Below are 23,607 nucleotides of genomic sequence, written 5' to 3' on the forward strand. Positions count from 1 at the left end.
TTTTGATCCAACGACAGCGGCACTTGCTACTCTGCCACCGTCCTTGGATCCATCAGTAAAGATTGAACGGTGTGTATCGTATTTAGATCTTAACTGTAAATATTCCTGTTGATATACTAGTTGATTAGTGTCAGATTTGGTAAAACGACTGGGGGAAAGGTCTACTTACGGCCTCACCAACTGCCAGGGAGGAGAAAAGATAAAGAAAAAAAACTTGATGCACGTATTTTATGACAGTGAATATGTGTTCGAATTCTGGCAAAACTTGGAGTCTTTCTTGAATTCTGTTGGAAAAAATCATATACTTTTTACAAGATTTAATGTATGTTTTTGTGAAATAAGTGCAAAACCTGCAAATAATCATATTATTATGTTAGCTAAGAGACACAATTTTAGTTCTAGTTTAAAGAAAAGGAAACCCTCATTGGACGTTTTTAAACAAGTATTAAAAGATGCTATTTATTTGGAATATCTGTCAGCAAAAACTAATAATAAGCTTGGCACTTATAACAAAAAGTGGATATTGTATTATGGTTTACATGATGCCTTGAATCTTACATAGATTGCTGACTGTGTGTTATTATGGATTGTTTCCAATCTCTCTGACTCTATTGCCAAAGAAAGACTGCAATGTTTTTCCAAGATAAGGATTACAATACTATAATATAGTACTGTTTATTCTTCTATTATTAGATTATCTTTCTACTATTGCTCATAAATATGGTGTTAACTACTTTCATGCCAGAACATTTTGTTCCTACAGGATCCTACAGGATCAAGGCCCATCCTCCAAATAAGCGGTGTCAAAATGTTAATAATACTATATATGTATATATCACTGTGTATGTAACCACTGAAACTGGAATAAAAATGATTTGAAAAAAAACAAACTCTGGGCGTTCTATTTGGGTCAAGACGATTGATCCTTTTCCAAAGTCTGATTACTTCAATCTGTTGTAGGGTGAGGCATGGGTACCATCCCTGTTCGCCTCTCACAGCTAGGTTAGGGGTTTTCGCGCCAACTCCATGGAATAATCTGCAAGCACGGTGGTGAACATTATTTATGCATCTAAACTCCCTTGTTCCCCACACTCCAGATCCATTCGTTAGGATCGGTACGACTAAATTGTTGTAGTGTGTATTATAAACCTCAAACGCCATGCCACCAGTTTGTTTGAATTTACTGTTTATAACTGATAGAGCTCTGTTAGCTGACTTAGCTAGTTCTTTCGTAGCGAAATTCATGTCCAAGTTTTCTTCGAACCACAGACCAAGATACTTTGCCTTTGTATAGTGCACATCCTGTCCCGAGATTGTGAAACTTAAGTCAGATTTGTCTTTCACTTTGCATCTAAAATGGACAACATTAGTCTTGTTGATGTTTACTTGTAGTCTCCATCTGGAACACAAGGCGCTGACTGTGTCCAACATACGCTGTAAACTTCTTTCATCTGGAGCAATAAGTAAAATAAGTGTAACATATAATTTCCTGAATATTCCTTTTCAAACAAAAAGCCTACATGTATACTGGAATCGGTGTCCACTGTTAAAAGGGTATTAGTGCAGTCAGCCATGGTAAATGGAGAGACAATAATAAGATGATTAATTATTGTCTGTTGGTTCACTCCCAATTGTCAGACGACCTAATCATCGGACAGACCAGTCAAGTGTGACCAGTGTACCTGCCTAGTCTTACCTCCTAAATGCTGAGCTGCCCAATACTGTCATGCTGTGGGGAGAATAAGCTACTCCAACTCGTTGAGTGATACAGATTAACCAGATTATGATTGCGTTTGTAAGTTGCGTTTGATCTGTGTCGGGTTGCAGTTGTTTTATCAGGTAAGACCAGGGGTTGTTTTTTCAATGAAACCTTTCAACCGTTGAGCTTGTTTTGCATTCATTTCATTAAATACATTGTACAGTTAGAATAATAACACGTTATATAGATTAAACATCTCCCTAACCTGAGTATAATGTCACATGTACTCTAAGTACCGTACTATATTACTTTGAGGAGACATTGAGTAGGCATTGTATGCTGTCGGAATGACTTTACACAAATCTCTGCGTCAATTGACCCGTGAAGATCCGGGGTAGAACAGATCTTCAACAACCCATTCTTGGCGTAAAGGGGCGACAGTGCTTGTCGGGATCGGGATCGGGTGGTCAGGTTCGCTTACCTGGTTGATGCATGTCACCGTATCCAAATTGCGTGGATCGATGCACATGATGTCAATCACTGGATTGTCTGGTCCAGACACAATTATTTACAGACCGCCGTCATATAGCTGAAATATTGTTAAGTGCGGCGTTAAACAACAAACAAACAAACAAAACTTTGAGGAATTCACAACAATCACTATGACGAGGTATGCATATCTTGCAGTCAACCTGAATCCAGTTACTGGAATGTCACACTCGAGCTTGGTTAAAACAAGAATTGCAGTTAGATCCGCTATATGTTGTAGATCTCCTGTAGTCAAGAGATGCAATAGCGAGGCAGCAATGTCAATTTATGAGGGACAGTGAGTGAGTGAGTGAGTTAAATTTGACATCGCATCGGCAGTATTTCAGCCATATAGCGATGGGAACTAGGTATTAAATCTAAAAGATCTGTCGACAAAGGACAGTCAAATAGTAAGGTATATCACAGTTTTTAATAAAACAAACAAAATCATAATTTCTTTAAAAAAAACATATAGCAATACTAGATTAAGTCCTACCAATTAAAACAAGGCCATAGACCACTAATAACCAAAGTTATACCACCTGACTGGAGATCATGGGGACTTACAGTACCTATGCTTCCTGCATGACTCCCCAGCAGGATTTATGCCATCACTTTGGCTACCAGTGGCTGTACTGTATGCTAGCCAATATTAAAAAAGACATTACCATTTGAGTTCTAAAACACAAGTCAATATTACTGACCTTGATCGAGAATGGATTTACGTGGCACTACTATGAGGACAATATTTTTACGCTACTTCAACCACCCGAATGGCACCATCATCGATAATCTCAGTTGATGTTAATGTTGAACTTATTTAAAATGCATTTCATCTATTCAACATTTATCTATTAGTTCTATTTCTCTTAAAAATTCAAGAATTAAATGAGTACTTACATTATTAAAAAGATCCTTTAAAGAAGATGAATGATAATATTTATCCCTTGTGAGAGAGAAATCGACACAATCAAGAAAAACATGCTTGACGGTGATTCTCTCATCACAAGGGATACAGAATGGATGATATTCAGCGTTTAACAAGTATTCGTGCGTATAACGAGAATGGCCAATACAACATCATCGCATAATGACCTCTTCAAATCTGGACTGACAACCCAAGTGAGTGTAACCGATGGTTTGTTTTATTGCATGTAACTTGGATGTCCCACTTCTTTTGCATTAGATCTCGGATGTAACATCTAATCACAGGTTTAATATCGCTGTATGGGATAAGAAGTGGTGTCACAGATTTGTTGAGAGCTGCTTTTGCAGCAGCATCAGCCATTGTGTTACCCACTATGCCCACATGGCTGGGCAACCAACAGAAGACAATGTCGTACTGGCCAGTGGCGAGATTATTGTAAAAAATACTTTGAATAAAATGGGACTGACATACCTTCTCAGGGGAACAATTATTTTACGTTACTTCAACCCCGTTTGAGGGTACAGCCACTAACAATCTCAGTGATTACTTCATTCTACCAAATTAAGAGCACATACTTATTACAATACATATCAAAATTTATCAAATACTTATCCCTTGTGATGGAAAAATCAATACAGTCAAGCAGGACATGCTTGACCGTGATTCTTTCATCGCAAGGGATACAGAACGGAGGATCTTCACCTTTTAATAAATATTCATTTGTATATCTTGAATGGCCAATTCGACATCGTCGTAAAATGACCTCTTCAAATCTGGACTGACAACCCAAGTAGGTGTAACCGATATTTGGCTTAATTTGATGTAACTTATTGATACCTACTTGGGTGTCCCATTTCTTTTGCATAAGATCTCTGATGTAACATCTGATCACAGGTTTGTAATCACTGTATTGAATTTGAAGTGGTGTCACAGATTTTTTGAGAGCTGCTTTTGCATCAGCATCAGCCATTGTGTTACCCACTATGCCCACATGGCTGGGCAACCAACAGAAGACAATGTCGTACTGGCCAGTGGCAAGATTATTGTACAGTTCAAATGTATCCAAGATGAATGGATGACCCAAAGACATGTTTTTAATCGCCTGAAGACAGGGCAGTGAATCAGAAAATATAATAAACCGTTTATGTACGGACTGCTGTTGAATGTATTCCAAGGCTGTGAGTTTTGCCTTAGACTCGGCTGTGAATATAGAGCTGTTGTCTGGTAATCGGGAAGAGATAGTTTTAGATCCAATGACAGTAGCACTAGACACATTGCCCCCATCCTTGGATCCATCTGTGAAAATAGAACGGTGAGGATCATATTTGCTCCGTAACTGTATAAAATCCTGTTGATATTGTAAGTCATTAGTTTCTGATTTTTTGTTAATAGCAAGCGTTAGATCCACTGTCGGTAGAACCAATTGCAATGGAGGAGTTGATAAAAGTCTGTATGGAGATACAGTATCCAGTTCTATATTGGCAGCGGTAATATGGGATTTCATCCGAATCCCAAGAGGTGGAATATGTTTTGGTTTCTTCTGACACAGTTCTTCATATTGTGGATGAAAAACTGTATCATAAGCAGGATTTGATAGATTTGAACGTAGTTTTGTAATATACTGAAGAGACAATTTAATACGGCGTTGGTGAAGAGAAGGCTCATCAGCTTCGACATAAAGGCTCTCAATAGGAAATATCCTAAAGGCGCCAAGACATAGTCTCAGGGTGATGGTGGACTGTATCTAATTTTTCGAGATTACTATTACAGGCTCCACCATATACAATCGAGCCATAATCTAATTTGGAGCGAATAAGAGATATGTATAAGTGGAGGAGGGTTCTCTGATCCCCTCCCCACTTAGAATTTGATACGTCTTTCAATAAATCTAAAGCCTTCAGGCATTTATTCTTCAGATCCTTCATATGCGGCAAATAGGTCAAATGAAGGTCAAAAACAAGTCCCAAAAATTTGGCCTCCTCAATAACCTTGATCAGAGTATAGTGAAGAAACAATTCAGGATCTTTATGAGGTTTATAACTTCGAGAAAAATGAAAACAATTTGCCTTGGATTTTGAAAATTTGAAACCATTTTATTCACACCAATTCTGAATTTTATTTAAGCAGAGCTGCAATTGTCTTTCAATGGTGTGCATATTTCTGCCACGACACGAAATGTTAAAATCATCTACAAATAATGACCCATCAATCGAGTCATTTAATACAGTTGCTAAACTGTTAATCTTAATACTTAACAAAGTGACAGACAATATACTGCCCTGTGGGACACCCTGATCCTGATTATAATGATCAGACAGGGTACAGCCCACGCAGACTTGAAAATGCCTGTCAGTTAAAAACTGAGATACAAATTGAGGCAAACGGCCTCTCAAACCAAAATCAAGTAAATCTTTTAAAATACCATGTTTCCATGTGGTATCATATGCCTTTTCCAAGTCAAAAAAGATTGATACCGCGTGCTGTTTATTAACAATTGCACTTTTTATAAACGAATCCAAACGTACTAAAGGTCGATGGTACTTATGTTTTTTCGCAAACCACATTGAATGTTAGTAATTAAATTGTTGGTTTCCAAGTACCAAACTAATCTATTGTTTACCATACGTTCCATGGTTTTACAGACACAGCTAGGTAATGATATCGGTCGATAATTTGAAGAATCTGAATGATCCCGGCCAGGCTTTGGTATAGGTATGACAATGGCATTATGCCAAGAAGATGGAAAATTCCCCGAAGTCCATATTTCATCAAAGATACAAAGCAGAACTTCTAAACATGATTCAGGCAAGGGTTTTAGAAATTGATAATGGATGTTATCAGCACCAGTTGCATCATCCCGGGCCTGTCCAAGTGCAGTATTTAGCTCATGAATTGAAAATATTTCATTATAATCCATTGTCGGAACTAAAATTAATATTTTTCTTCTCTTGTTGTTGTTTGTATTTTTGAAATTTAGGTACGTAATTAGATGATGAAGAGTGTTGGGCCAAAGTTTCGCCCAGTTTATTTGCAATGTCAGTTTTGTCAGTAAGCAATTGACCACCATCTTCAAGATGATAAACAGCAGATTTTGAACCTTAACCTTTGATTTTTTTTATCATGTTCCATACCTTTGAAATCGGAGTTCGGGAATTGATTTTGGATACATACCTTCTCCACGATTGGCGTTTTGTTTGCTTAATTGAATGGCGTTTCTTGGCGTTTGTTATTTTCACATTATTGAGATTATGTACTGTAGGATGTTGACAGAAAGATTTTTCCGCCTTCTTCCTAATCTTCCTAGCCTTTTTACAATCTGTATCAAACCATCGTTTTCGAATATGTGGAAGGACAGAGGACTTAGGAATAGTGCCATCAGCAATTTCAAATAGTTTGTCCGAAAACACCTGAATCGGATCCAGGACATTTTTCATAATATCAGGTGTCAATATTTCCTCACATAATGATTGAAATAAAGGCCAATTTGCCTTTGAAAAATTCCATCTCGTTGATGGCGGCTCATCAGCTGGGTTGTTGGCAGTAAGAATAGAAGGGAAATGGTCACTTCCACAAAGATCATCGTAAACTGTCCAAAACAGAATAAGTCCCGCTAGCAGGATGTAAGTAAGTTTTTGAGCCGTCATTAAAAATACATAGATTATTGTCAGTGATAAAATCTTCAATGACTTTTCCCTTTGAATTTGTGTTGGCACTTCCCCGTAGAGGATTATGGCCATTCAGGTCTCCCATGATTATACAAGGTTTCGGGAGTTGGTCATATAATGACTGTAGTTCAGACCGCCTAAGAGCTGAAGAGGGTGGAATATATAAGGAGCACAAAGTAACTACTACGTGCAGTGTGGGTTAACTGCAACAGCTTGTAGGTTGGCATTCAGAGGAAGAGGGTTGTGGATCACATCCTGCCTCACTCAAAAAGAACATCCCCCAGTAGCTTTAACAGCGGGAGGAGAAAATGAATGATGCAAATGTATTTTCGCAAGTCAAACTTATCTGTTGGCTTGAGATATGTCTCTTGCAGACAGAATGCTGATGGCTGTTCCCATGAAAACAGCATGTTTAATTTTGTAAATACCTTTGACCGAGACTGGGCAAAGACCGTAGAGTCTCTGGAGTTTTGGGTTTCCAGAATTAAAATGGGACGTGTTAGAAAAAAGGTTTGGCCCATGGGCGAGAATATTTTCCTTTGCTCAACAGTTTTAGTTTCGCAAATACATTGAGGTATTATAAGCATGACACATGATTCAACTCATTTTAACTTAATTCAACTATGTTTTGGCGTAATTAAAATATTTCGCCCATGTTTTCGTCAGTCCCTTTAAAGAATTAACTAATTGTGTACAAAGTTTATTGTATAATGTAAAACATACTTTGTATTATATCATTACATTACTGTTTAAAAAGGGCCTCTGGTTGGATGTTTCCTTGGCAGAAGTTTTACAAATTTCACCTTTTTAACATATTGCAACGATCTATAATGAACCCAGCTTTATCTCTCAAAACGTTTTGACAGTTTATCATACGAATTCATGCGCGTGTACACCATGTATTTTCCAACGAATTAAAGTTTAGTTTGTTTCTTTTTCATTTCCCATTTTACGTCTCGTTGATACATCACACTGGGAAATTAAGTGACACTAGATATGCAATATACAGGTACACGTGCGCGTATTTTAATGGGGAAAAAACCCGATTCGTCTTTCATTGCATAACGTCTAGCTGAATATCTCACATTCTAACGAAATCTCGAAATAATTACTGAAGTATGTGCGGTGCGTTGTTTACAGGCGATTGAGGAAAACTTGAGTGAATATTATGACACTAAAGCAACTTTTGAATGCATTGTCACTTTTGGTATGAAAATTGTAACAGTTCAGAAAAAAACAGCCTTCTTATGATAATTCTCATATTCACATTAGTACGTTTTCTCTAATTACAGTGTCGGCATTATTTACAGGTGATTCTACAATACCTGCTCTCAGTCAATTACGATCTACCACACCACGCGTGAATAAACAGTTATGCAGGTGTTTCTGTGGGCAAATACCTAACTTGTATATGTATATTTTTTTGTGGATACATGTATGACATATTTTCGTTGATATGTGGATATATTAAGCACAAAGACAAAAAAAGTTTCTGAAAGATGAATTAGTGCCTTGATATATTCAACGAGAGGTGTATCATCGTTTAGTGGGTCATTCATTAAAAAGTATGTTCGGAGGAGATATCAAAGGAGCCGCCCAATATATACAGCGTCGTTCGGTGAACTACCACCCCACCCTGTCCGTAAGAGTTATATAATCGGCACACAAATATATTTGATGCGGTGTCAGTGTGCAAGAAGTTTGAAATACGTCCGCCACTGGCCACAGAAATCCTCAAAGTATAGTAACAATCAACAAGGTCAATGCCGTACTAATTACCTAGTGACGCACGTAACAACGACTGTCAATATGTCTGCTACAGCTACCATACCATCATCCCTGTCACAACTGGCATATCAACGGCTTTTTCAAAATATTAATTGTAGAAACGTTGTTAAGAGTATGTCGTATACAGTCCTCATATTTGATAAATAAAAGTAAATACGTCAACTGGGAATTCAACTGGATGTTACCTTCCTTATATAAGCTAACAGCCCTGTTTGTGAAAATATGTACTAGACAAAAGATTTAAAGACTAATAAAATCAATTGTAAGACCGCATAGGCCACAAAACCGAAATAAATATGTCTTGATATGATCTCTTGTGTATTAGATGATGGTAATGACCTGAAATGTTTTAACGTTAGATTAGGAAGGAGAATCATTAAAGTGTTTTATAATACTTGGGAACATGAGCCATAAGATGTAGCAACATAAACATGCATGGAATGGAATAGGGAAAATGGTGAAAACAAATTGAAAAGAATTTTAATACAAAATTATTGAATTATATAACTTGCCTGACACAAGGGGTGCCCAAACTGGTTGACAGTTATTCGTGTGTTGTAGACTGTCGAATGGGAGTCATGTACGTGCGTAGGGTACAAATATCTATTGCATGTTTTAGTACTTATACACTTTCTCTTTTTTTGTTGATATGATTTCTATTTTCGTACATGATGTGATTTCATTTTTATCTTTGGCTGCTCTGTTTATCAATGTTCGAGTACTTGTCTGTCCCTCATAAATTGACATTGCTGCCTCGCTGTTGCATCTCTTGACTACGTATACAGGAGATCTACAACTTATAGCGGATCTAACTGCAATTCTTGTTTTAACCAAGCCCGGGTTTGACATTCCAGTAACTGGATTCAGGTTGATTGCAAGATATGCATACCTCGTCATAGTGATTGTTGTGAATCCCTCAAAGTTTTGTTTGTTTGTTAGTTGTTTAACGCCGCACTCAGCAATATTTCAGCTATATGACGGCGGTCTGTAAATAATTGTGTCTGGACCAGTGCATCGATCCACGCAATTTGGATACGGTGACATGCAGACAGACAGACAGACAATTGTTTATTTACGTCTCACTTCTGTACAACATACTACATACGTATATACATAGAACATAGATAAAAGTACAGAACCACTCAATATGATTTATGAGAGACGAGGTCACATAAAAATAAATACAAGTAGAATTTATAAGTGGTAAAATATATCACGAAGGTAAATCTAAGCATTATATAAAACATTCTTGCGTTTTTCAAGTAAAAGTTTGCAGGTTTTGTCCGTTAGAAAAAAACAAATCATCATTGGACATAATAAAAGAGCTCTTATCAACATCAGATAAAAACTTGAAAGGTATCACAGAGATTCGCACATGTAGTTAAAAGGCTATCAGTAAAGTTTTTATATAAAGGACAATGAAATAAAACATGGCTTTCATCCTCCACGCATTCATGACAGTTAAAAACCACCCGTTCATTCAATGGTATATTATTGTAGCGACCTGTCTCAACACGGAGCGGGGCCACATCACAGAGGAATAGAGCTAGAGGACGGCGGTGAGACCATGTCTACTTTCCTCCTGTCTGACTGACTTACTCCATTACCGTAAGAACTTCTGCTTTATCTTCTCTCCAACCGTACTTCTTAAAAAGTGTATATAAAAAGTGTTTCCAATAGGGATTAAATGGTTTATCTGTAAACATCGTAGTTTCTTGTTGACACGGAGATTCCAGTTACGTGTGTCTAATGACGCCGCTGAGTCTGCCAACTTGAACACTTAAATACAAGTCTGTCAGGATTCACGTCGCACGATCGCTTGTAATACCTTGCTACACTTCTACATAGCCGTACAACCGGTGGCTCCAAAACCATGTCCCCTGATACAGCGCTGTTTGGGGTTGACTTCCTCACTCCCATAAAATACTTCATGGCCCTGTTATGTACGGTGCTGATAGCTGGAATGCGATGAGCTCCCCATATCGCAGCTCCATAGTCTATTGTTGCCCACACCATGGAGTCATATAGCTTGGTAAATGTTTTGTACTCCATCCCTCCTAGATTCTTGCTCTTTGATATGAGAAGTCCCAGAGCACGACTTGCAGCACTTGCCACTGCATTCCCCATCCGATGTTCTGTTAGTAACAAACCGAGGTAACAGTGACTCTCCACTATTTCAAAATTAATGCCGCTACACTGGAATAAACTATCCATTCTTGTCACTGCCTGGCTCCGGAAATGCACAATCTTCGAGTTGTTGGGATTAATTGTTTGTCGTACACCACTGCCCAAGCCCGTTAATAAGTATATTTAAGTCCTGTTCACTCTCAGCCAGAAGAATGATGTCGTCAGCGTAAGCCAGAACACAAATACATTCATCGTCAACAGTTACACCAACTTCTAAGGCATTCAGCGTAGTTATGAGGTCATTGATGTACAGGTTGAATAACAGTGGAGAAAGTAGGCTCCCCTGGCGTAGACCACTCTTGACGTTAAACCAAGACGTAAACGACCCGTTTATCCGCATACAAGCCTGAACATTCCGATACAGTGAGACAATAGCATTAAACATATTCCCCTGGATCACTCAATTTACTAGATAGAATACCTCGATCAATACAGTCGTAAGCTTTCTTGAAGTCCACGAAAGCAACAAAAGTCTGTTTCCCCATACTCTTACGAGTATTACTTTTTCTATTATGGATGTCGTCCCCAGTATGGTGGTCTACCTTCAGTTGCTGGCGATCTGTAGCCTGTTTTTATAGTGTAATATTAAGTATAGTGCTATTGATTTTATGATAAGATACTAGTTTTAAATTAATTTCTGTGATAAGTCTAGTTATTTTACTGTCCCTCGTTGGCAGGTGTTTTATATAAGTTTCAATCTATGTATTATATTTAACTATTGATAGTCACGATATGACTGAAATATTGCCGATGTGACTTAAAGTTGTAACTCACTCACTCACTATTATGGATGTCACAGTGGAAATGTGCTCTGTAGTTGATCGTCCTCTTTTAAAACTGTTTTGTTCATCACATAAAATATCAACCCCTTCCGCATGTTCTGTCAATCTATTGCTTAAAACTCCACAATACAATTTATAAGATGAGTTGGCAAGCGTTATGCCTCTATATGAGAGTGGATTACGTGGGTCATATGTTGCAGACTTCGGTATGGGGTTAATGATTCCTTTTGACCAGTCAGTTGGAACTTAACCAGTAAGAAAACACAAGTTAGAAGTTCTGTATAAAAACTTAAGAATTTCTTCATATTTCAAAACATCCACATGTATACCATCATATACCATCCCGGAGCTTTACCTTTCTTTGCTTGCATCATGACATGGTGTATCTCCTGTAGCGTTATTTCTTCATTAAGATGGGGGTTAATGTCAGTGACGTCACTGTGGTGCACAACTTCCTCCTCGGTGCTGTTAGAGTTAGTGTTGAGAAGAGTGCAGTACGCTTGTGTCCTTGTGTTTAACACAGCCTATCTGTCTCTTACAACCCTTCCATCCTCTGTAACTACTTCAATAGGAATCTGTTTTCTTCTTTCATTCCCAACCTCAACTCTTCCAATCTTGTCTTCTTCTCTTGTCCCCGAATCACACATGTCCTCTATCTCTCTAATAGTCTTGTTTCTGTATTCACGTTTAGCACGTTAATGGCTTTATCAAACACTGAACGTTTCAGCACGTATATAGCTTTCAGACCAACACGTCTTGGACCACGGGATTTACACCAATTGCGTTCCGCTCTACACATATCGTACCATAGCTCAGCCAGAGTCTCTGTACATTTCACTTATAACAGTTTCTTGAAATAGGTTAAAAGCATTATCTATGTCACACTGTTTTTGATTAGATGATTCTAGCACTGATATGATACTGTCTATCCGATCATGAACCTCTCCAGATTTTAGGAAATTGTCGGGTATATTGGTAGAATCACACTTGAGTGTAAAACCTGATCCATTATCATCTTTCGCTACAGGGGTATTATATACATAGGAGTCCAAGTTCATAGTCCACACTAACACAGAGTGGTCAAGCTTACTCACTGCCTCAGCGTCTAACACACCAACTAGCCCCGCTTCCTCAACCAAAACACTAGGTCGCAAAACACGGAAATCAGTAATGCTCTCTAAACATTCATAGTTACATATACAAAAATCAACAACAGAGTTACCTCTCGGGGCTACAAGCGTAAAATCATTCACTCCTTTCCGTCCTTTCACAATACACATATAAGCACTACAAAGAAAATCACAAATCAAACGCCCATGGTTATTTAGTGTGTTATAAATACAGTCTCTTTCAGGCAGCAAGTCGACACCTTCCACGTGGTCGCGTAGACCCGCACACCTGCTGTTGAAGTCTCCGTACAGTAAAGTATCTAAAAACTCCGACGCATCAACATGTCGAGTGGAGTGCATCAACCAGGTCAGCGAACCTGACCACCCGATCCCGGTAGTCGCCTCTTACGACAAGCGCTGTCGCCCTTTTACGCCAAGAATGGGTTGTTGAAGATCTGTTCTACCCCGGATCTTCACGGGTCCATTGACGCAGGGATTTGTGTAAAGTCATTCCGACAGCATACAATGCCTACTCAATGTCTCCTCAAAGTAATATAGTACGGTACTTAGAGTACATGTGAGATTATACTCAGGTTAGGGAGATGTTTAATCTATATAACGTGTTATTATTCTACCTAACAATGTATTTAATGAAATGAATGCAAAACAAGCTCAACGGTTGAAAGGCTTCATTGAAAAAACTACCCCTGGTCTTACCTGATAAAACAACTGCAACCCGACACAGATCAAACGTAACTTACAAACGCAATCATAATCTGGTTAATCTGTATCACTCAACGAGTTGGAGCCGCTTACTCTGCCCACAGCATGACAGTATTGCACAGCTCAGTATTTAGGAGGTAAGTCCAGGCAGGTACACTGGTCACACTTGACTGGTCTGTCCGATGATTAGGTCGTCTGACAATTGGGAGTGAACCATAGCAAGTACAGCGGGATATCTGCGAAACTATTTGCTCCTTTTATGGGACCGATTAGTTTAATGACCACGGGCCTCGACACAAGCGTGGTGATGGAAGACAAGTTATACATGTACATCCCCTATGGTGACTGTTTTTCGCTATTCGTATTCTAAATTCATTCATAATACCACAACATTTTAGTACTCCTTGAAACTTTACAATCACTTCAATATGTACAATAGATTGAACGAGAACAAATGATATATTGCAGATTATTAAGTCAATGTCTCTATTATCAGCCGCTGCGTTTGTATCGTTTGCATTGTACTAAGAAATATTTTGTCTGTCCTTATGCAGATTTAGCCCCAGAATGTGCTCATTCGAATTAGGAACGAAAATAATTGCTTATCATGAGTATATATATATATATATATGATACAGTTAAAAGTTACTTGTTCACTGTAGATGTATTCACTTTAAAGTCGTATACGACTTTCGCGAGCGAGTTGAATGATCCAGGTTAATTGGAACAAAGTCTAGAAAGGGTTATACAGTTTTGTATTTGGTAATGTGTAGGTTTGTTAAATATGATTTTTTAAATTCCTTTTATTCAATATGTAAAACACAATTATGCGCTGAAAATAGAGCTGACTTGATGGAATATATGACGTTAGCCAACTGAGATTGTCTGGTGGACACGGTTTAACCTTACTGTGCCCTCACCCTGGTTGTTGTTGTCGTTGTTATAAGGGATTGGCAGCTACAGCTCATTGCATTTTTGGTTACAGTCTGTCTCACTGAAGTGGACATGTGCAGGTGAACTCTGTTCAATTAGTATATGAAATGAGCAAAAATGTGAACTGCAGACAATAATAACCTGAGAGTAAATCCACGTGCGTCTGCCTTTCCCCTCGTTCACCTTCGAAATCCTTGATCATGACAGATTTCTGAAATTCAGTGACAATGTTCCTGAACAGTTGAATCTGATGGACGTATTGTGTCCTAACCACCCCAACATCTACAAGTTTGTAAGCTTCTTGACATCATTAAGAAGAAATTAACAGTCCCATGCTGAGACTTTTTCTCGTCGTTGTTATAAGGGATTGACAGCTACAGCTCATTGCATTTTTGGTTACAGTCTGTCTCACTGAAGTGGACATGTGCAGGTGAACTCTGTTCAATTAGTATATGAAATGAGCAAAAATGTGAACTGCAGACAATAATAACCTGAGAGTAAATCCACGTGCGTCTGCCTTTCCCCTCGTTCACCTTCGAAATCCTTGATCATGACAGATTTCTGAAATTCAGTGACAATGTTCCTGAACAGTTGAATCTGATGAACGTATTGTGTCCTAACCACACCAACATCTACAAGTTTGTAAGCTTCTTGACATCATTAAGAAGAAACTAACAGTCCCATGCTGAGACCTTTCTCAAAATTCAGGCCGGTGGCAGGCTGCCATCAAAGAGAAGAAAATATCGCAACCTCGACACAAACGTGCTCAGTCAAACAATGAACTTACGACCGGCAGAAAACAACTCCAGTTGATTATGCCGATGCTGTATCTCAACCGTGTTGGCCTGAAAATTTAAACATGCTGCCTGAACCCATCATCATATAATTATTTTTAATAGAAACCGTATCTTAGTTTGTTCTTGCAATGTATCATATCGTATATTTCATCTGTATATGTGTGATGTGTATATGTATAAATGACTACACTTTTACCGCATATTCTGCAACAGACAATAATTAATCACCTTGTTATTGTCTCTCCATTTACCATGGCTGACTGCACTAATACCCTTTTAACAGTGGACATCGATTTCAGTATACATGTAGGCTTTTTGTTCAAAAAGGAATATGCAGGAAATTATATGTAACAATTAACTGTGTACTAATTACATGTTTGAATGTTATCAGTTTTGCGTTCTGAGATACAGTGATGTAAGCATCTTCTACAATTAACAATACATGTATATAATAAAATACAGAACTCTCTGTCGGAATTTTTCGTGGAAATCATTCGATCAAGTAAAAATGACTGTGTGACAAGACGAATCAACTATTTATACCGGATAAAAGAAACAGCTATATTATAGGAACAGTGCTTTAACAGGACATTTGAAATTTCTAACAAGCAGATACATTAGAGACAGTGACTAGACTACATGTACGTAATCCGTATCAATCAAAGATGTAAAAAAACTGAAAATCATATCTGTCGGAGACATACCAAATTAACCAAGTTTTATTATTGCTATATTTATTACAATGCAAATACTTTTGTGAGGAGAGGGCATACACACAAGTATATTGCTTCCGTGTGTGAATGCAGGTTGTGCTTGGCATATGAGTTCTCAGTTTTATACCGGTTCTATATCTGAAATTGTATAAGGAACCATGCGTACAGCATGACAATTACTTGCTAGTCGTCAGTCTACAACACATACAGCACGGTCAAACAATTTTGGGCACCGCTTGTGCAAGTTATTTAGTACAATAATGTTTTATTCAAAACTATTTCAATTTGTGTTTTTTACCATTTCCCTATTCCATTCCATGCATGTTTATGTTGCTACATCTTATTGCTCATGTTCCCAAGTATTATAAAACACTTTAATGTTTCTCCTTCCTAATTTAAAGTTAAAACATTTCAGGTCATTACCATCATCTAATACACAAAAGATGATACCAAGACATATTTAATTCGGTTTTATGTCTATGCGCTCTAATTGATTTTATTAGTGTGTTTAAATCTTTTGTCTTGTACATATTTTTACAAACAGGGCTTATATAAGGAAGGTAACATCCAGTTGAATTCCCATTTGACGTAATTATTTTTGTATAGCAAATATGAGGACTGTATACGACATACGTTAGTCTCTTAACGACGTTTCTACAATTAATATTGTGAAAAAGCCGTCGATATGCCAGTTGTGACAGGCCTAGGGATGATGGTATGGTAGCTGTAGCAGACATATTGACAGTCGTTGTTACATGCGTCACTAGGTAATTAGTACGGCATTGACCTTGTTGATTGTTACTATACTTTGAGGATTTCTGTGGCCAGTGGCGGACGTATTTCAAACTCCTTCCACACTGACACCGCATCAAATATATTTGTGTGCCGATTACATAACTCTTACGGATAGGGTGGGGTGGTAGTTCACCGAACGACACTGTATATATTGGGCGGCTCCTTTGATATCTCCTCCGAACATACTTTTTAATGAATGACCCACTAAACGATGATACACCTCTCGTTGAATATATCAAGGCACTAATTCATCTTTCAGAAACTTTTTTTGTCTTTGTGCTTAATATATCCACATATCAACGAAAATTTGTAATACATGTATCCACAAAAAAATATACATATACAAGCTAGGCATTTGCCCACAGAAACACCTGCATAACTGTTTATTCACGCATGGAGTGGTAGATCGTAATTGACTGAGAGCAGGTATAGTAGAATCACCTGTAAATAATGCCGATACTGTAATTAGATACAACGTACTAATGAGAATATGAGAATTATCATAAGAAGGCTGTTGTTTTTCCTGAACTGTTACCATTTTTATAATAAAAGTGACAATGCATTTAAAAGTTGCTTTGGTGTCATAATATGCATTCAAGTTTTCCTCAATCGCCTGTAAACATCGCACCGCATAAAATTGAATAACTATTTCGAGATTTCGTTAAAATGTGAGATATTCAGCTAGACGTTATGCAATGAAAGACGAATCGGGTTTTTCCCCATTAAATACGCGCACGTGTACCTGTATATTGCATACCTAGTGTCACTTAATTTCCCAGTGTGATGTATCAACAAGACATAAAATGGGAAATGAAAAAGAAACAAATCAACTTTAATTCGTTGGAAAACAACGCCAATGAATTGGTGTACACGTGCATAAATTCGTATGATAAACTGTCAAAACGTTTTGAGAGATAAGGCCGGGTTCATTAAAGATCGTTGCAATATGTCAAAAAGGTGAAATTTGTAAACCGTCTGCAAAGGAAACATCCAACCAAAGGCCCTTTTTAAATAGTAATGTAATGATATAATACAAAGTATGTTTCACATGATACAATATACTTTGTACACAATTAGTTAATTCTTTAAAGGGACTGACGAAAACATGGGCGAAATATTTTAATAACGCCAAAAATTAGTTGAATTAAGTTAAAATATGTTGAATCATGTGTCATGCTTATAATCCCTTAATGTATTTACGAAACTAAAACTGGAAAATATTCTCGCCCATGGGCCAAACCGTTTTCTCGCCCATGGGCGAAATATTTCAATATCGCTATAAAATCGTCGAATTAAGTTAAAATGAGTTAAATTTTGTGTCATGATACTTGAAAGAAATACATTTATGTATTTGCGAAACAAAAACATGAGTTTTAAGTAAAGGACCATATTCTCGCCCATGGGCTTACCCATTTTGCCAATCTTCGGGCAGGCCCATGGGCGACATAGCGTAAATATTGAATTTTTGAACAATTATTTTTCATGTTTTTTTCCTTGGTATGTTCTCATGAAAACAGCATGTTTAGTTTTGTATATACCTTTGACCGAGACTGGTCAAAGACCGTAGAGTTTCTGGACTTTTGGGTTTCCAGAATTAAAATGGGACGTGATACAAGTAAATGCAAACAATCCATATACGAGGTGAGCATATCCTGCCCTTCGATGGCACCCGTCACAAACACATGCAAAGGTAAGTCACTTGTTTACCTGAGCAACAGTGGAACATACGAAACACATGTTTTTAGTCAGTGATGCGTAAATTTGGAAACGTCCACCTCATGCCTTATATAACAGATATTGAAAGCATACGGTGTTGAATGATGTAACCCTGATCAATCTCACTTTTGAGCATCAGTCTTAATTATGACCTTATGGAAGAGCATGCTCGCAGGTGCCTCAAAAGTTATGACACTTAAGATTAGTGCTACTGGAATATTGAATATAAATAAAGAGACAAAACTCTTTCAATTTTCAATAGAAATATCTGCATAAAGCAGGGTCGATTGTACGATTCCGATTATGTCACGGTTTCACGGGTCTCTTAATATATACTCAACAACAAAAGTTCCTGTGACACCAATATTTTAGTGTATTTCTCAAAAAAGTAAAGTTTGGTTTTCAATATTGTAGTACATGTATGGAATCAAGTCACAAAAACGCCACTGCTACAGAAAAACATGCACTCCATACAAAAATTGACTTTTATGCAAGCCCCATGCGTTTCTCTACCCAAGAATGGGTATAATAACATGTGCGTTAACGGGATTCCATATGCATTGTTTAGCATCGTGCTGACAACAAACACTCAGAAAAACAACAAAATTGCGCAATTATTCAACATTACGAAATGCCACGCCTGTCCAAAAATGAGCGTCTGTGAGCCATTGGAATGCTTGAAGCAGGATCGAGTCAACGTGATGTTGCAAGGCAATTTAACGTCCACAGAAACACCTTTTGTTGTTTATGGCAACGTTGGTAAAAGGCGAATGCAGTCAGAGACCAACCTCGGAGTGCCAGGCCACGAGTAGACAAATAATCGACAAGACAACTGGATTCGAACAACACACCTACGAAATCGATTCCAGCCAGCAACAGTGACTGCAAGAAGCATCCCTGGCCTTCGACAAATATCTTCAAACACCGTACGTCGTCGCCTCAGATGTGCATGGATTGTCACTAGAAGACCCGCCAGACGTCCCATTTTGACAGGAAACCACCGTTAAGCACGTCTTCAGTGGTGCAGACAGCGTCTACGCTGGACGGCCATGCAGTGAGGACAAGTTCTATTCACTGACGAGTCTCGTTTTCACCTCAGCAACAGCGATGGAAGGATTCAGGTGTGCCAACGTCGAGGTGAACGTTACGTCTATTATTGTGTCATGGAAGAAGATCGGTTCGGGGGCGGCAGCGTTATGGTATGGGGTGGGATTACAGCAAGACAGAGGACCCGTTTGATAGTGGTAGAGGGAAATCTCAATGGACAGCGCTACCGCGACGAGATCATCGGCCCTGTTGTTCTACCGTTTTTGCGTCGTCATGGCCCAGGCATTACCTTTCAATATGACAACGCCCGGCCTCATATTGCTCGACTTGTTCAGGATTCTCTTCAACAAAACAACGTGAATGCCATTCACAGGCCGGCTCTCTCCCCTGATCTCTCACCAATCGAGCACATGTGGGATGAGGCCGATCGGCGCCTTCGACGTCAACCACGTGTTCCACAGACACTCCATGAACTTCGAAACATGCTCCAGCAGATATGGACAGATATCTCACAGGACTTTGTGAGACGCCTGGTCCATTCCATGAGACGAAGATGGGTTGCTTGCATCGAAACCAGAGGTGGACACACACGCTATTGATGTGTAAATTGACATTTTGGCATGTTCATGTGTTGTTGTTTTATGAAATCACGCATTTTCTGAAGTCTGTATGGCAAAGTAAACCATTTGAACACATGCAGGGGTCTTTCATCTATTGCAAACCGAAATTTGTTCCGATTTGGTTAAAAACATAACTTTGCATAAACTCTTATTCAATGTCACAGGAACTTGTTGTTCAGTATATATATATATATATATATATATATATATATATATATATATATATATATATATATATATATATGTATATGTATTAGGAGGTCAGCTTCAATGATGTGGTTCGAGTTATTTAACGCCCCACTCAGCAAAATTCCATTAATGTGACAGCGGTCTGCACAACCCCGTAATGAATTATGAGCAACAATGGCTGCAAACAAACAATTCATCGCGCCTGACAACTCGATCCATTACGCCATATCTTACGGCCAGCGTAGTTTGTAGAGCCCTAACCCTTCTTTTGATAGGTCACGTTTTGCCTCGACCGTTGTTATATGTGGGTACAATGGAAAGAGTTGGGTTTAACGCCGCTTTTAACAGTATTACAGTTATATCACGGCGTGTCACCTTAATGTGAGACAACGGCGTAAAACCATACTCACTCACTCACTTAATGTGAGAGAAAAGCCCGAAGTGATGCAGGTCTCAGACGTTTACCACTTCGGTGAAACCCAGGAGCACGGGTATGGTGCTGATAGGGAACCGTGAATCGAACTCACAATCATAGGTTTCTAGCGTGTCCAAGAAACGCAACTCTGCACAGCGAATCGTGGCGCCGTAGACGTCTGGGCCACCCGTGCCCCCTAGGACTGGTGAAGTCTTGGCACTTCCAACAAAAATGGGCGGTGGCCAATCAAGTGTTCGCTCGTTACGCCAGAGACACGGGTGTGATTCCCAGATGGGAAAATCCCCATTTCTTGATTTTTTGTTTGTTGTTTTAACGCTGCACTCAACAATATTCCAGCTATATGATGGCGGACTGTAAATAGTCGAGTCTAGACCAGACAATACGGTGATTGACGTTATTAGCATAGATCTACGAGAAAAAAATCCATTGGCGCGTAGAAGGCAAATTATATGTGGAAATTATATGTGGAATGGCACAGGGTCAAAATAAAGAATTGCATCGACATCATTTTTGTAAGGGATGCATCAAATTGGAAATGTCCGCCAAATGATAGAGTCAGAATCTTACTATGGTGAGTTTTGATGTTTATTAAAAGGGTTTTGTCGCTTTTATTATGATAGCAAATACTCATTACATATAACACTCAACGAGGATATATTTTCTTAATTTTAATCTGTTGACTATCAATGCTTGATTTGCTTTTGCGAAACCCATTCTCTTTCTTTAAGACATTTGACAAAACTACGAGTCACACAAAGGAAGGTACAGCCATTAATAAAGAGCCAATGAATTTCCTTTTCAGGAATGCAACTATACTATGAAAGGTCAGATAACTCCCATCACGAGTGAAATTCATGTCAACAGTACGCTCATTATTATTGTTCCAATTATTAGATTGTGTTACCGTCTCACACATCTTTAGAAGCTGACAAAACGCATGTGAAAACAAGTAACCTGTCTATTCCGTTGTAAGTTTTCATCTACAGTTTATCCTGTGGCACTTCATCTCAACATCTTCATCACATACATGTTCAAATCAAACTAATAAGGAAATGGCATGGTATATGCAATCCCTTGCACGTGTTCCGACAAAGTTCAATTATCGTCCCTTTCAAAGTCATTTTTCAACACACTTTGTGTGTGTGTGTGTGTGTGTGTGTGTGCGTGCGTGCGTGCGTGCGTGTGTGTGTAGCAAAATACAGCTGTTTGTGTTAAGTTTATACATCTGAATGGTATTATTATTTAAGGTTTCTTCAGGGAATTATTGTTGTGTGTTTGGGGGCAGATCTGCCTCCATTGTTTGTTTTCATCAAATTTGCCAAAGTGAAAACCAAAAGCAATCTCAAAATCATATTACACAACCAGGACAGAATACTAAAGGCAGTCACCATGTTCCTGATCAAAATAAAAAAAGCCGGAACACTTCCTTGATCTGATAGACGATTATGCAGTTGACATGACATATTTTGGTGAAGTTGAATACGGTACTGATTGATAGAGATAGCAATGGATTTATATGGACGTACAAGGAAGTCATGATTGAGTTAACAGCATTCAAGGCGGTAGTTTGATAGTTCCCAGTTACACAAATTACACAATGAATCGACCTTAATATCGATTTGCAGTGAACTGAACATGTTAGCTGTGGCGCCTCCCAACATGATAGCCGATAGCCTTTGTGACAGATATTTAACTTTCAATCTGTTCTCGTCACTATATGGCTGAGATACTGCCGATGTGACGTTAAATTTTAACTCACTCACTCACTCACTCCTCCCACATTAAGCTGACACGCCGCGATATAACTGGCATACTGTAAAAAGCGGCGTTGAACCCAACTCACTCACTCACTATTTTATGGTGAGGTGAATTGGGTCTTAAAGTCTCATACAAGATTATTGCACTTATATAGCGACGTGCATGCACGTGTGTGTGGCTGCTTGTACTAGTCCGGACTGATGCCGATTTATAGTGCTAGCCCACTGAGATACCTTGCCGCATGAATACCCCACTCAGACACAATATATTGACACCGAGCCGACTAGTTTTAGCCCCTTAATGGCGAGCGTCAGACAGAGGAACATCAAGTACCATCTTTTAACGTCATTTGGTATGACGCGGCCGGGGATCGAACTTAGGACCTTCCGTTCTTCAGGCGGACGCTCTACCACTAGACCACGGAGGCGGTCCCACTATTTAATAGTGACTCATAACCACATGCTTATGATATAGTCGGAATCGAACAATACTTTTATCAGATGTTTCTTTGATTATGGAAATGGTTTTGTCGCTTGTGTTTACATGCTATATGTTTTTTCAGGTTTGGATCGTTGAGTAAGTGTTTATGTATGTGAAGCCCGCGAATGATTAAATAATAACCCACAATCGACTCTCCAAACCATATCACGACATGTCCTCATCGTTACAACTGGCTACAGCATGACCAGCTAAAGAAACAAATGAAATAAATGTAATCAAGCGAGTCCTACCTGGTATAAGATTGCCCTTTGCTAAAGTTCCACTTAATTCAGTCAGAAGACCTTGTCAGTCAGATCATTTACACCTGTCTATGGAACCAGAATAAAATTCCCGCTTCGTGTTCACGTGAATTAGGGACACACCTTTATAGTACAACAGTTAACTACATGTCACGTGGTATAACAGATAAAGCCAGCCTTTGCAGGAAAATTTGTTACAAAGTACGTTAGCATTGCCGACAGGTTGCATGTGTGTTACGTTTATCCTGACATTTTGTGCGATTGAGATCAATAGTTTAATGCGTATGTGTTTTTTCTGCATTGGTTGCCAGGAAGGAAAATGGTGAACATGTATTCTCTAGCTAGAAAGGTACACGTACTAATATCAATGACAGAACTATAGTTTTCGAGTAAAAGAGTGAGGGGATTGGCTTAAAGCTGTTTTTAACAGTTTTTCATTTATACCACGGTGTGT

At 38.5% G+C, this 23,607-nt stretch overlaps 1 protein-coding gene across 1 annotated transcript in view; it reads right to left on the bottom strand.

Annotated features, from left to right (window-relative positions):
* LOC139448049 (uncharacterized) overlaps positions 1–23,218 on the bottom strand; it is a 44,058-nt gene extending 20,840 nt beyond the window's left edge. Inside the window, exon 1 of the mRNA XM_071229553.1 lies at positions 23,145–23,218. The gene's annotated coding sequence lies outside the window, so the exon portion shown is untranslated. The remainder of the gene's footprint in view (positions 1–23,144) is intronic.
* Between the last annotated feature and the right edge of the window lie 389 nt (positions 23,219–23,607).

This window comes from Haliotis cracherodii, unplaced genomic scaffold, assembly GCF_022045235.1.
Source record: "Haliotis cracherodii isolate W230 unplaced genomic scaffold, xgHalCrac1.p SCAF_7, whole genome shotgun sequence".
NCBI classification, from domain to species: domain Eukaryota; kingdom Metazoa; phylum Mollusca; class Gastropoda; order Lepetellida; family Haliotidae; genus Haliotis; species Haliotis cracherodii.